The sequence below is a fragment of the Ostrea edulis genome, chromosome 3, assembly GCF_947568905.1.
Source record: "Ostrea edulis chromosome 3, xbOstEdul1.1, whole genome shotgun sequence".
Classification (NCBI taxonomy): domain Eukaryota; kingdom Metazoa; phylum Mollusca; class Bivalvia; order Ostreida; family Ostreidae; genus Ostrea; species Ostrea edulis.
Genome location: NC_079166.1, coordinates 89885585 through 89898998, shown reverse-complemented (window position 1 = coordinate 89898998; position 13414 = coordinate 89885585). Strand labels below are relative to the sequence as shown.

Genomic DNA, 13414 nt, shown 5'->3' with positions numbered 1-13414 from the left:
AATAACACACACGAAACATTGATGAAACGTAGATTTAACTCCAAAATATTGTCACTTCGAAAGAAGTATCTTTCCCAAAGTATTATCAAGTTTCTCCCATATTGTCTTTTTTTGGTGACGTCACGCCCGAGGGCACCAATCAAATATTGTTTAACAACTTTGTCTTAGTGCCTATTCATGCATCATTTGGAGAGCACTCTTCATACAAACCGTAAAGAATATTTATGATCCTCTGGAACACCTTAAAGCTGTATGACCCGATGTTCATGTATTATGTTTGTACATAATTACTTTAAAGCAGATTCATTACTTTATAAAGTTATTAACTTTCCCTTAATTACATGCTTGAAAACATCTACATGTAAAAGAAAACAGGGAGAATATTATTTAGAAAGTAAATATGTGTGGTACATATATAAATCATCCCATAATAGACGTCTATAAATAGACCCACGCGCGTCAGGGGAATCCCAACATGATGTATTAACTCATACGCAACTGTCTAGTTTTAAGGCTGAAAGAGCGTAAAACAACGAATTAATAAGAAGTATTTGATATTTTTATTTCTATTAAACTTGTGACACGGCACTGTTGTAACAAAATACACAGCTTTACACAGTAAGACCACCGATGATCTGAAAGTTTGAACTGGTCACGTGACTGTCACTTGAACTGGCAGTCTGACGCGGTTATTTGTAAACATCGATTTAAAATTAAATAATTTGGGTTAAAACAGGTGAAATAATGTATGATATGTCATACAGCCTCATAACTACACACGTGCGATGATTTAATAGCGTTTTTACGAGATGGAAAATAATATTGTCATTCGGACCATACAGCTTTAATGAGAATTTCAATGTTGAGTTGACTATTGGGAAGTTATAAAGCTAAGTGGAAAAACTTTGTGAAATATAATCAATTGAAAAATTACAGCTACTTGTTTTAATATAATTATCAATTAATAGGAAAATGCAAAATATTTTTTGTAGATGTCAGGATCCGTGAATATTTTAGACTTTGTTAAAACATAATTCAAATAGAAAGTATGTTTAATCATATTTACATTTTATCTTATCTTGACATGAGTTGAAAATAAGTAACACACACAAAACAGATACATAATATATTGATAAGCATATCCTTCAGAAACAAACAGAAGCTTCCGGAGGGGGTCGATTTTGATTCCAATCATCTACATGGTAATGATTTTTATTCTGTTTCAACGATTTTATAGTATGATATATCTAAGGATTCTGCATATGGTATGATAAAACAAAAGTTATCATAATCATATCAAACAAAATAGTTGCAAACACAAGTCATTTTTACAGTAAGAACAGCATAATATGCTAGTAGAAAATGCAACCAATTTTTCTAAAAAAAAATAAAAAACAACCTTTCTTTTGTGAAATAAGGAAATCACAGGTATTCTATTTTTCTGTTATGTGCCACAAGAAACATACATTATATAGAAGTTTCCCTTTCCTTAATTTTAGAATTTTGAAATCAGTGCACCTATAGGTAAAAGATAATTCTATATGCTAATTATCCTAACGGTGAAATTTGATGGAAAACGCTGGAGTAAAATCTATCTCATATGAAAATAGCATGATTAATATAAGGGTGGGATTCCTACCAAAGTTTTATACCGGAATATGATGCTTGGAACAATCTGGATTTTATCTAGACCCGCATCATTCTTTACAGTGATAAACATGTAATACTCAACAATACATTTTTCATAAAAGAAAGACAATTCTTTTATAACTGCAAATATTTTCATTTTGCGAATAATAAAATATAGCTTCTATACTATTTCTTATGCTATAATATTTAGAAGAATATTATATTTACATGGTTTGAATTTTTTTTTCCAGATGAAATATGGTATTCCCGAAAGACTTTTTCGGAAAAGTTCAAGGTCTTTTAGAATTGATATTGTTTCTACTAAGTTTTATCAAAACCCTAATAGTTAATTAGTTGAATATTGTTAACGTCCCGCTTGAGGATTTTCCACTCATATGGAGACGTTTAATAGTTAAAACAATAGTTGACACAGAGACATTTTATCACGAAGCATATCAAAAGTGTATAAGGGGCGCTCTGAAACAACGTCTCCATATGAGTGAAAAATTCTTGAGTGAAACGTTAAGCAAGACACAATCAATCAATCAATCTAAAACATTGTTCCGGTTTGGTTCCAAAATGTTCGATGTGTTGTATATTCACGGGATTTTCCTAATATTCTATTTATATACTTTTGTTGTATATTCAAAATCTTGTGATTCACATTGAAAACTCTGTTTATTGACCACTTCACCAGGACTATAAACAGATTATTCAGGTGAAGCGATTCTTTTTACTTGGTTACTTCCGCGGATGCAACATTTATTTCAATCACTTCACATTAGAATTGTCAATGCCCCCTCAACAATAAAAAAGGTGAAATATCAACAACTGATGCGACATAAGTAAACTCATGGCTTATCATATGATCATTTGCAAACATTTATGAAATAGTAATTGTATTTAAAACGTAGCAGCATTCACTTATCTTGTGTATATTTGTATGTACGTACGTATGATTGATTGATTGTGTATTGTTTAACGTCCCTCTCGAGAAAAGGACTAAGACCATGTTTATCAAAATTCGGCCTAACGTCCAAAGTGAATAATTTTTTGTTAGAAATATTCTCTAACATGTTCTTGTCCTATAATGTACTGGTTTTTATATGTAGAGTTCGTGAAAGAACACTATTTTTAGGTTTACATTACTAGTATAAATCCTATAATTTGCTCTACTTTTTAAGATTGCGTCATACAACGTCGCTATATATTATTAGAAGTGGTAACGTATTGTAAAACATAATTATGCAATGAGCGGTTTAATATATAATAAGATCTTGAAAAAGAAATTTTCTTTCAAAATACGCAATAAGGTTATTTTACTTATAGCCCGAATGGCACACCATATTTTTCAATCCTTCATTCGGCCATTTTCACACGCCGCGCCGTTAGCCTGTTTGTGCTGTTCGTGGAAGTTGCAGAGGATGTACTCATCGCATTTCAACGTAAGTTTTAGAAATATGAATATACTTCACCTCTACTCGTTAAACTGTATAACCAAATAGGTGTACCAATTGCTCTTAAAAATAATAAACAAGTCGCATGGAACGAATAGTATGGTGCGCCTGTGGTGTGTTGACAAACACGTAATATTCACGCATTGGACTGTTGGAAATCCCACAACAAATCTGTTAACTGTTGTCAACATATATTTATTGTTTATCTATTATAATTATATATTGTTAAGATTTAAAATTGTATGTATATCAGCTGATCAGAAAAATCAGCTCTTTCACGATCATGCCATTTTCAATTCCAAGTGCATGACCTTCTCGGGTCTATTTGAATTTTCTTACATGGTGTTTGACTCACTTCACACTTTGAACTTTCCATGTATCATTGTATGGTCTAAAAAGTATTTGTATAGGTTAAAGAGACATATAATTGTATATAGATGTATATTTCCATAATGGTATATGTCTCTGGGGTAACATGTAGGCCTGTGGGGGGTTATAGGTTGAATAATTTTCGAATGATTTGGTATTCTAGTATTCTACTATGTTTAAACTTAACTTAGTGATTATTTAGTAATCAAATAAAAGTTATATGATGAATCGATACATTTCTTCAATTTACTGTAAACAAAAACTGTTTCTGTGGTTTGGAATCTGTCTGGTATTAGTGCATAATAAATAACTTCATAAGTCAATAAATATATTCTTGTTGTAGTGATGACATTTGCAAAATCTGTGAGAATAGAAAAAATGTGTTAGGGTCAACAGAAATTTTTAATTAGGGTAGGTCGGGAAAGTGGAAACCAATTAACATATATATATTTTTTGGCCTTACGCGGAAACATGGATTAGAAAAGTCGGAATGATTTTTACATTCAATAATTTTTAAATACTTAAAAGCACCATTAAGCCAGGAAAATCATAAGAACAGTTTGGTTTTATAATTTAAATATGCCTTATTTCAAGATAAATTGTAAACATGTCAAACTTAATTTCAACAATTACACTTACAACTTACATGCCTGCATTGGGATTAGATATAGAATCACTCAGAGAATGTTGAATTTCATGGGTACTACCATGATTTAAGCATATATTTTTTTGTTAGCTTATCTCCTTTATATTATTGAATATTAAATTTTTCCATACATCTACCACAAGAAAGAGCATGAAAGATAAAACTATTTTGTGAATTTGCTGATAATTGTGAAGTAAGATACATGTAATATATCAACATTAGCTACAACAAAAATTATTAGATGGGGAATCAAATTCAAATGAAATGTTTGTGCATATAATTATTTATGCAGAAATGTACATGTAGCTAAACTGTCCTCTATTGTTTATTTGGAGACATGTCAATCTCCCACCGAATACATAAATGTAATTTTTCTGAATTCTGTATCAATGAAAATACATGAGGGCATGAAAGTACAACTTTTATATGAATATTATAATACAGGGGTTCGTGTTTGCCCAACTATCTATTTTGTATTGCTTGTAGGAGTTATGAGATTGATCACTGTTTGTCATCTTCACCTTTCATTTATGATATAGTTTTGATAATGATATAATACTGGAGTAATTTGAATTTCAGGATGATATAACATGTACAGCAAAAATTGATGGCAAGGGTGACATGAATCAGATTGACAAGAATCCATATTCCTACTCCTCAATAATGCTATCATCACTGCCATCAGATTCATCAATGATAGTGGCATCAGTGACACATGCGGATAAGTGTTGGACATCACTGAAGGAATAGCTTCCTTGTTGTGCCTGCCAATAGCAAGGTACCAGATTATACAGCAGTTATGTGGAAACAGATTCCCACAATAGGGGGACCAGATTGACACCTACATTGTACAGTATCAGGCAGTTATATCAGAACTGGAAAAACTGGATCCAAACAAGACTATATTGCTTGGAAGAAACATGTCGACTTTGAAGTTTAACCCTTATTAACCCATGGCACTTCTATGTCATTTGAAATATACCTGTGGAAGTTTTTAAAGTGGTTTTTTTTTTGGGGGGGGGGGGTTATTATTTGGAAGAATTCATATTTGATGATTTAAATGAAAATCTGCATGTTGAATTATGAATGTCATAATGTACTTTTTGAATGATGAAAAGTGTAGAGTCAAAAGTTATCAAATTGTCAAAAACACTGGTCAGGTCTGAATTCATCATCTTGGACACCTTGCATTTGGAATTATGATCTCTATGAAGAAATGCTGAAAATCTTGCAAAAGAGGAAATGACAAGTTGGGGTCCAAGGCACTTGCATATATGCATGAGAAGGTGTTCTATCCAGGCTTGAGGTCAATTACATAGCAATGTAACGCCTTACATTACCTAGAAAATTTCACATTACCATTACTCCTATTTTGAAATATAATGTATTACATTACTTGAGAGTGAATTTACATTACACATTTACATAACATACTGTCAGATATTAAAGAAATGGCAGAAAAATTATTTCTGTATTATGATTTTTAATTATACATTAACATAAGTACACAAAATATTCAGCAATGTTAGGAAACATATCTATTAAGTTATTCATTGCATTTGATTGTCATCAATGTTTCAAATGCTTCAGTCAATCACTAATAAAATGAATTATTCTAAATCTTCGAAATATCATCAAATATTTGAAGTAGTGTAAATGTAATGAAAAATAATTTTTAGTACAGTATGCATTACATTACCATTACTTGTAATGCAAAAATGGTCCATTACACCCCCATTACATTGAAACTGGTTGTCATTTAATTACCATTACCCCAGGCCTGGTTCTGTTGAGAGTTATTGAAATTCTCTGTAGAGACTTTGTCTCAGGAAGTGGCCGATATTGGTGGTGACAATTTTGTTGGATGTGAATTTACTGACACACATGTCTACACTTGCTACACAATATAGCATGTGGTGGTTTCAACAAGAAAGTTCTTACTCTGCAGGAAATGAGGAATAGCTAATGGATTCACATTTTTTCTGACTTTTCTTCTGTACATTAGATGCATTGGAAAAACTTTCCTTTCCATTATCTTTTGCTGGTTCATTCTTTGAAATAAAATCAAGTCCGAAAATAAAGTATTTTGGTTTGGGTTTTTTCAATGAATTTTAAAAAAAATGTAATCTGTAATCCTTGCATATTTTGTTGGTGTTCTGTGATTGCTATTTTTATTTGTATCCAGGTATAATTTCATCTTCAGTATCTTGAAAGAAATTAATTTTTCAATAACGCCAAGAAAAATGTAGTTATCAGTATTATTTAAAAAAAAAAAATATTGACATGTGTAGGAATTGAACCCGGATCTCCCGATCGAAGGACGGGCTCTCTACCACTAAGCCACGACATTTCTGACGTCACACGCTTAAAAATCCTTCATATGTTTACTTGCCCTAGTTAACGTTATACTTTCGATATATCGGCAATAGTTTTAGTTATATCAATGCATGTTCTATCAATTCTTTTTATTTTGATCTTAGTAATTCTGTTGGTGTCGTCTAAATAAAAACTTTCTTTTGCATTGAAGGTCCGATTTGTTTACGCATCAAAATTCTCTAGCTTTTAGAATTCCTGCACAAACTTATGATAAAAACACCACATAGGGGTGTATTCTGCATGGAAATGATGTAAACTCCACATAAGTATGTTGTTTTAATTTTTCAAAGCAACATAATTAATAAAATACCCACAACTCTCACAAAAATAAATAATTCCGGATTGCTCTCGATTTAATTCAAAGTTGATATTCATCAACAGCACACCTTTCGATCCAAAAAATCGTTCGTGCAAAATTTATTTGTATTGATAGATGTTGATAGACTACAGTCAGTTTCTGGATCGAAGGTCGTGTTTTATATGAATTATATGACTAAATTTGAAAAAAGTGGATATTTCTGCAGAAAACCAGACCGATACCGGTTTTGTCTTGTATAGAATTCCACAAGCTGACGTTTTGGCGGGGAAATCTTGGCACGTCGCGATGGTATAAAGATTATATTATCAAATGATAACAATTTTATTTCAATTCATTCTGCTTTATTTTTTAACACACCACAGGGCCGATATAGCTAAACATGGTCTTAGTCCTTTCACTCATATGGAGACGTCACCATTGCCTGTGAAGGGCTGCAAAATTTAGGCCTATGTTCGGCGCTTGCGGTATTTGAGCAGTATGGGATCTTTATTGTGCCACACCTGCTGTGACACAGGACCTCGGTTTTCCCCGTTTAGTCGCTTCTTACGACAAGCAGGGGGTACTGAGGGTCTATTCTAACTCGGGATAGTACATACGCATGTATGTGTGTGTACGTGTATGTATGTGTGTGTGCATACATGTATGTAAAACTTGTAAAAGGCGCTTGAAATATCATTACTTACTAGTGTATTCGAAAACGTGATTTGAATTCAAATTTTGTGATATTTATTTCGTTGAATATTCAAAGTCTTGTGATTTACATTGAAAACTCCAACCATGATGTACATCCGAATTCTTACGTTTATTGAGTATTCGAAATCTTTGAAATTTTAAAAATAATAAATAATAATAATAATGTGTGCAATTTATATAGCGCATTATAAAATTTGTAATTACTCTACGCGCTTTAACAATGTAAAATGTAAAACATGATAAGATTAATCAGAGCATAAAATATAACATCCAATAAAATAAAACAATTCAAACATTACGAATTCATGCGACAAACCAGCCTTTACTTTAGAACAGAATATATTACAAAATATGGCTACAATATTTCATAAAAAGATATGTTTTGAAGTTTGTCTTAAAACTTTTGACAGTGCCACACGAACGGATGTCTATCGGTAAACTGTTCCATAGTGTGGCAGCTGTTACATCAAACCTTTGATCTCCATAGGTCTTTGTACGAACGCGCGGTTTTTCTAGCAATCGTGAATTGCATGAACGCAGAGATCGTTTTGGTTCGTACACAGTGATGAGGTCGCTGATATAGGCCGGTGCCAATCCGTTTAGTGCCTTGTATGTGTGTAGTAAAATCTTGTATTCAACACGGGAATCAACCGGAAGCCAGTGCAAGGACACAAGCACCGGTGATGTATGGTCATGCTTCCTGACCCGGGCAACAAGTCGAGCTGCTGAGTTTTGGATTGTCTGTAGCCTGCTCAGATCTGTTTAGGGTAGCCCTTTAAATAGTGCATTTCCATAGTTTAAGCGTGATAACACAAGAGCACATACAAGTGTCTTGCAGGCGTCATTATTGATGAAAGAACGAATCCGTGCAATATTCCGTAGATGATAATAACAAGAACGAGAAATGGAACTAAAATGATTTTTAAAAGAAAGTACACTGTCGAAGAAAACACCAAGGTTTCGAACACAGTCTGAGTTGGAAATAATGGTATTAAATTTTCCAAAAGACAGTTGAAAAGATGGTGAAACGTTTGAATGTTTCGAAGTAAACACTATAAATTCAGTTTTTTCTTCGTTTAATTTCAGCAGGTTGACATTTATTCAAGATTTTATATCTGCTAAATAGCCAAACAAAGTTGCCTTTTGAGAAAGTACAAAATACTATTTTGAAAGACATAATAGGTGTTCATAAAAAAAGCTTCTAATGTTGCAGTATTTTCGGAATCAGGTCTATATCCTTTACACATCAAGATATATGAATCAATGTTTAAATATTACTGTAGGTTAAAAAAATATGAAATTTGCATCCCAAAATAATAACCCATTGTTAATTGATGTTTTTAAAGAGGATGAAAAATTAGCTCATATAAAACTAGTCCAAGCATTACTAAATCACTGAATAGCATTACAAAGATGTAACAGTGTTCCTCTTTATAAAGATTTCCCATGAAACATTTAGCAATAAATGAAGAAACTATTATGAAAATAAAATATGTAATGAATTTGATAACATAAAACAAACAAATTGTGGAAAACTTGTATTTTATAGCCAAGTATACAATATAATTTTAAATTGCAAGAACATACATTACCAAAAGCTTACATATCTCTACTTACTAAACTAAGGCTAAGTGCACATCCCCTCAATATTGAGGTTGGGAGATATTGTACACCTCCAATGACACGATCTAATAGATTTTGCAAATTCTGCTTGAATGAAGTTGAGGATGAGAAACACTTCCTATTATTTTGTACAAAATACGATCACTAAGGGATAAATATTCAGAACATTTGGGTGATTTGAATGCAAATTCCATAAAAGGCCTCATGAATCCTGAAAATTATACATTCACAAAACATTTTTGTTAATATTTGAATGAGTGTTTTAATCTAATGGTACACTGAATTGAGAAATCAGGACAATTGTGGTTAATCTGAAAATGTGTATTATGTTATATATATATACTAGTATATGATGTTAATTCATGATGTACGCCTCATGTTTGGTAATCGTCAATAAAGAATTTGAAATATAGATCTACTAGTATGATATCATAGCATATTTCCTGTTTTATTTTCAAGATTGTGAAAATTCTGTGATTTACGAGATTTCAAATATAATTAGGATACAAAGATTTTAGTATATATATCACACGATTTCAAATACATGTAGTAGGCTTCATCAAATACGTGTATGAGGCAAATATTTTGAAACACATATTAAACATACTGTAATATAAACGATTTTGGATGTTAATAGCAACATGAAGTTACTGGAATGTCTTAAAGTCCATAACAATTAGCTCCAGAATACATTTTCTATTTATCCATTTTAATTATTAAAAGTAGATATTTAAAAAACCTCGTTTTGAAGAATTTTATAATGTAAAAAAAAAATAGTTGACCTTTTTTTTTTTAAAATCCTAAAACTCTTACTGCTCAATGAATTTATTGAAACGCACGAGAGTAAAAAGACTAATGAGAATGAAAGCAAATGGACGAATTCTATGAAGAAGGACTTCTTCAAAATTTCTTGAAGTATAAAAATCTTCCAAAATCTTTAAAACTAAAAGAATTTTCTTTTTCAAGTTGGACAGACATTTTCAAACCATATAAAATTTAAGTCAGTACCTTTATCATTATCTTCAAATTTCCCCCCATTTACCAATATACAATTCAATAATCCTGCACAAATTATTTTTCATCACTACGTCTTCAATCATGGAATGCCTTATAGGACATAGAAGCGGGGTTCTGATGATTTAGAGATGAATTAAGGTAGCGACGGATAGCAACCACGTGATCAGTAAAAATTGTGTATTTTCACGTGAATTCATTTTCCGGAATTCCTTACTCCGTCATAGAATAGTCGAAAAACAAAAAGGGGTTCCGAAAGTGTTTTGTTGCTGTGACTGACTCGCCTACAGAAAATATGCACATACCACATAAGTATACGTCAATGTCTGTAATAATGGTAGATCAAATGTTTTATCTGTGTGAAACTTTTTGCTAATCGAAATGTTAAACCAACCACCAATCCATGTACATAGATGCGCTACGTAAACAAAGTTGTTGATTGATGCATCGTAATGTCCGAGTGCTGCATGCTGAGAGATTAAATACTGTTTATACAGTCATTGAGAGGCTAAACAAAGTTTCTTACAAGAAGATGAAGTTGGTGGATGCATTCAACTTGGACAACGAAATCATAGTTTCGTTTGGTGAGTGAAAAAAATGACATCAATTTGTATTCAAAAGTTCAACTCACATTTCCTCTGCTATTTCACAACGCGATTTATAATAACATCTGTAAGTTTAAACACACGACATACAGTAGATGTGTTATTTTGTATGTATATATGTATTCCATATGTGCATAAAATATAACTCCCACCTGTGCATGTGATTGTAAACGAACGGATGTCATGTAAATGTATACCACATTTGTAAACATGGGCTCTCACAACTCTTTTATTAAGAAAATAATAATATCGTTATGAAAATAACTGTTACGAAAATAACATACCTTGAACTACATGTATAAAAGTAATGAAAAACAAATATCTGTATAGACCTACTATCTAGGGGTATGAGGGAACCGGATAAAAAGTGGAAGGGGGGGGGGGCATGTGTTGAATTATAATTCCCTAGACTATAGTATACATATACTATTACTTTGAAATTTCAGTGACCTAAGAAATATATCAAACCTGAAGTTTCGTGTTTCACACAAACATGTAGGTTGGCAAAACCTTTTTAAATAATGTAAATTAATCACAAGTCTGCATATGCCCTCTCATAGGCAAATGTATGCACTGTATGTATAAGTAAGATATGTATACTACACGTATGCCCTTCTCTTGACCCACATTTTGTAAATAAAACAGATTACAGATATGATAAGTCTATGGCAGTTTATGAAAACATATATATATGTCATCTCATTGCAATTTATAATTTTGAAACATCAGTATTTAAATTTTAACTGAATGTGTTGAGACACAGTTTTAAAATTCACATTGTCTGACGCAATCTAATTACTCAATGGTATAATATAGACTTAACTGTGTAAATATCAATTATGATGATCTTTTTTCTAGGCATCAGCCTGAAGACCGAGGGAGGTTAGATAGGACCAGTGCAGGTTGAAGTGGATTTCAAGTCAACAAGTATAACAGCAAGAGAGGTACTATATTTTTTTTTGATAAACATTTGTAAAGACAATTCTGAGTATATCAGATATTCATCTTTTTTGCTATATTTAAATATATTTTGAACAGGTACTCCATTTACAGTGATGATGACATATCCCCTGGACCTCCACAAATTAAAAAAAAATTGATCAAGTTCCGAAGATTAAAGAACTACTGCAAAATTTGGGACTGGATGAAAAACATTAATTCACTTATATGAGCTCAAAGCAGTGGATGTTATACAACATACTTTAAACTAAATTGTGAATTTAAGGGAAAACAAGTACATGTCATGTACTCGTATATTACAAGTACATGCCTTTTGAAAGACAATAATATTGCATAGATGTATAAAGGAAATTTCAATGTTGATTATTCTTTCTTAGATATATTAGTAAAAAATGTGCACATGATAGAATATCAATTTTATAACTTCAATCAATGTGTTTGAATTTTCCTTGTAATTCAAAATTTAGTTGAAACATACATCATAGATACATTAATGTATATCAAATTTTTAGAAAAGTTTCATAATGGAACTAATTCACCCCCCCCCCCCCTTATACATACAGTGAACATAGACCTTCACCTGGGGAAAACTTCAGTTAGTTAATGCAATATACATGTACATGCATTCTCAGTTATCCAATAGTGAGTTTTTGGTTCCATGTGAAACTACAATTAGAAATCTTAAATTTATGAAAGACACACCTATCTGTGAGGGTAAGATGACTCAGATGGACTTACATGTAGTGATCCATGGGCAGTCCATGGGTCTCTTTCCATTGATATTAATTATTTATTGAAATATGAAATGGTTATTTAAACATATTTGGTGTATTATACTGTATAGTGATATAAATTTCTATCAAAAAATATGTATAGGTAATAGATTCGGTCCAGTTATTACAAGAAATTGTATGAAAAATAACTAAATATTTAGGCAATCATTGTGAGTGCGAAAAGGTCAACTGCAATAGCACACACTATATATCATTCTTAAATGGCTCATAGAAACTTCTAGTATTGTGATGTTGAATGCTCAATATGGTAATTTGGGAATGCTTAATCATTTAAGGCCAATAGTTTATCTCTGCTGACTGTATCTCTTAAAATTCATTTCTAGAAGGGAGGGGGGAGGGTTACAAAATCTGACATAGTTTCAGATTAAACCTCATTTGGTATATTTTTTTCTATTCAATATTTTAGATAATACTTGACTTATTGTAAAAATGAAATAAAATCAGAAATTTTATGAACAGAATTTTGTTGTTGTCAGAAAATGTATGCCTGATAGTATTTGAGAAACGCCATATTTAGGGTAAATTTGGCCAATTGCCAAGTCGAATCCTGCCAATGTTTTCCTTAGATGCATTTTGAATTTCTAATCCATGTTGATTTTTTATCTGTTTGTGTTTAATTTACATAACTATATATGACAAACAATATTTCTGGTGTCAATAAAATATTTATTGGCTTTTGTGTTAATTTGCTCAATTTTGGCATTTTTTGCCTTTTGGGGCTGCAAAAGAGGGGATTTCAATCTCACTTTCCTCGAAAATTAACCTGATTACTTTTGTTGATTTTTTGATATGTTTTAGGATAAAGTCAAAATGTTAAAATAAATAAAATTGAAAAAAATTCAATGAGCGGTTTTTTTGGGGCTAGCTATCAATAGCTACCTTAATAGAAATTAATCAACAGCTTGTGACGCATAAATCGTCTTGCGGAA

General features: G+C 31.6%; 2 long non-coding RNA genes across 2 annotated transcripts; both read left to right on the top strand.

Moving 5' to 3' along the window:
- Positions 1–2718: 2718 nt before the first annotated feature.
- On the top strand, positions 2719–6182 carry LOC130052993 (uncharacterized). The gene is made up of 2 exons (XR_008801419.1): positions 2719–3074; positions 4681–6182. It is a non-coding gene; the product is annotated as an uncharacterized LOC130052993 (long non-coding RNA).
- A 4105-nt stretch (positions 6183–10287) lies between these two features.
- Positions 10288–13130, top strand: LOC125653118 (uncharacterized). The gene is made up of 3 exons (XR_007361799.2): positions 10288–10710; positions 11590–11675; positions 11770–13130. It is a non-coding gene; the product is annotated as an uncharacterized LOC125653118 (long non-coding RNA).
- Positions 13131–13414: the final 284 nt, after the last annotated feature.